This window comes from Eptesicus fuscus, chromosome 1 (assembly GCF_027574615.1).
Source record: "Eptesicus fuscus isolate TK198812 chromosome 1, DD_ASM_mEF_20220401, whole genome shotgun sequence".
Lineage (NCBI taxonomy): Eukaryota > Metazoa > Chordata > Mammalia > Chiroptera > Vespertilionidae > Eptesicus > Eptesicus fuscus.
In genome coordinates this window covers 116,288,193-116,291,001 of record NC_072473.1, presented here as the reverse complement: position 1 = coordinate 116,291,001, position 2,809 = coordinate 116,288,193, and the positions used below count along the sequence as shown (strand labels likewise).

General features: G+C 52.9%; 1 pseudogene; it reads left to right on the top strand.

Moving 5' to 3' along the window:
• The first annotated feature begins 1,251 nt into the window (after nt 1-1,251).
• Nucleotides 1,252-2,248, top strand: LOC103297238 (phosphatidylinositol 3-kinase regulatory subunit beta-like; annotated as a pseudogene).
• Nucleotides 2,249-2,809: the final 561 nt, after the last annotated feature.

The window sequence follows — 2,809 nt, the reverse complement described above, 5'->3', positions numbered from 1 at the left end:
TCTCTCTCTCTCTCCCAGAGGTCAGCAGTTCAGTCCACTCGCCAGCAGCCTGGGGCAGCTGCTGATCAGCCCCGCCTCTCTGATCAGGCCTGGAGATAGGCCCAGAGATGCTGACTGGCATAGAAACCAACCAATCAGAACCAAATATGGGTGAATTGCAAGGAGCCAATAGGTGCCTAAGAGGTGGAGCTTTTGATACTGACTGGCATAGAAACCAACCAATCAGAACCTACTCTGGGTGAACTGTGAGGAGCCAATGGATGCCTAGGAGGTGGAGCTTTTGAAGCTGCCTGGCATAGAAACTGACCAATCAGAACCAAATTGGCCGCAAAGGGAGGGCAGTTGGGGGCTAGATCAGGCCTGCAGGAGAAGGCAGTTAGGGGTGATCAGGCAGGCAGAGGCAGTTAGGGGCAATCAGGCTGGTAGGGGAGAGCAGTTGGGGGCAAGATCAGGCAAGCAGGGGAGGGCAGTTGGGGGCAACCAGGCCGGCAGGGGAGGGTAGTTGGGAGCAAGATCAGGCTGGCATGGGAGGGCAGTTAGGGGTAATCAGGCAGGCAGACAGGGAAGTTAGGGGTGATCAGGCAGGCAGGCAGAGAGGTTAGGAGCAATTAGGCTGGCAGGCAGAGGAGTTAGGGGCAATCAGGAAGGCAGGCAGAGGCAGTTAAGGGTGATCAGGAAGGCAGGCAGGTGAGTGGTTAGGAGCCAGCAGTCCCAGATTGCGAGAGGGATGTCCGATTAGAGAGGGTGCAGGCTGGGCTGATGGACCCTCACCTCCATGCATGAATTTCATGCACCGGGCCACTAGTCTATATATATAAAAAGCCAGTGTCCATGATGACCAAAATGACCAGAGACCAGAAAACCATGGCCCCTCGCCCAGGCTGGCCCCACCCTCCAGGGAGCAGTTAATAGTGCCCCTAGGCAACATGCAAGTTTGATGGGGGAAAGTCAAAGAAATAGGGAGGGAGGTCTTAAGGGTCTGCACGGTTGGGGTGGTTGGCCCGGGGTAGGTTTGGAGTGTGCTGGGGAAGGAAGAGGAAGATACAATTGGAAAATGGCTCAGCACAGTACCTTTCTCATTGTGAAACAGGACGTTGCCAGCAGTGGACGGAATGGGCTGTTGTTTCATGAGTGCGCTTGGGACTGACATGTTCATGGCAGTGGCAGTACTCACAAAACTTCACTGATTCCAATAATTCCAATGTCAAAGAACAAAAAAATCCTCTCCAACTAGAGGCCCTGGATGTTGCAATGCGATTGAAGGAAACACCACTTAAGGAGGAGCTAGAAAAACCGGAAATAGGTGACCAGAGGATTGTGGGATTGTGGAGGATGCCTGGGCACCTAGGGCTAGAACATGAGCCTGTTACTGCACATGTACATAACCCTATAGTCTTCAGTCTCGCAGTATTTAGATGTGACTTCTGGCAGGAAATTATTTGTTTGTTACCTTGGTTTGAAGCGGAAAACAAGAGCCGCGAGTACAACCAGCTCTTCAAGGGTACACACACACCTCCCAGGAACTGCAGATGAAGTGCAATGCAATTGAAGCCTTCAATGAAACCATCAAGATCTTCGAAGAGCAGGGCCAGACTCAAGAGAAGTGCAGCAAGGATATCTGGAGCGCTTCTGGCATGAGGGCGATGAACAGGAGATGCAGAGGATCCTGCTGAACTCAGAACGGGTCAAGTCTTTCATTGCTGAGATCCACCAGAGCTGCACGAAGCTTGAGCAGGAGCTGCAGGCACAGGCCTTGGACAACCAAAACAAGGGCATGAATAGCCTGAAGCCAGTCCTCATACAGCTGCACAAGATCCGAGATCAGTATCTGGTATGGCTCACCCAGAAAGGAACCCAGCAGAAGAAAATCAATGAGTGGTTGGGAATCAAAAATGAGACTGAAGACCAGTATGCACTGATGGAGGATGAGGATGACCTCCCCCACCATGAGGAAAGAACCTGCTACGTGGGCAAGATCAACCGCACACAGGCTGAGGAAACGCTGAACGGCAAGCGGGATGGTACCTTTCTCATCTGTGAGAGCAGCCAGCAGGGCTGCTATGCCTGCTCTGTGGTGGTGGACTGCGATGACAAGCACTGTGTCATCTACCACACAGCCACTGGCTTGGGTTTTGCAGAGCCCTACAACTTGTACGGGTCTCTGAAGGAGCTGGTGCTGCATTACCAGCACACCCCCCTTGTACAACACAACGATGCACTTACCATCACATTCGCACATCCCGTGTGAGTCTGCTCCCATCCCCCCAATCTCCCCCCACAGCCCGCTGACTCATACAGAGCAGGACTCCATCTTTATGTCTGTCTGTCTCTCTTCTTGGTGAATCTTTCTCTGCCTCAATCTCTCTCTTGTTTTCTCTGAGTCTCTCTCTTCCTGTCACTCTATCTTTATCTCTGTCCTCTCTGTCTCTCTTAGTCTTTGTACCTATAAGTCTCTGTTAGAGGAGCAAACCCCCTCCCATACCCCCTTTTCCCATGGACACTGCCCTCCCCTGGCTCTGGTTGCCCCCACCAGTTCTTACAGTTCCCCCAAGCTCTCCCTGCCTGTACCTGCCATGTTTACAAAGGCCCCTGGGGTGCTCAGCCCCAGCCTGGTGCCCTGATTTTTAAGCCATAGACCTGGGGTCAGGGCAGGAAGAAGGCAGGAAAGAACTTCGCTGGGCCACTTCCAAGAACCTCAGCTGTGACATTTGGGGCCAGGCGGTTCCACCCCACAGACCCAACTTCTCCTCCAAACCCTGAAGTGAAACCCACACTGGTTACCCCCATATGGAGCTGCCGCCTAGAAGTC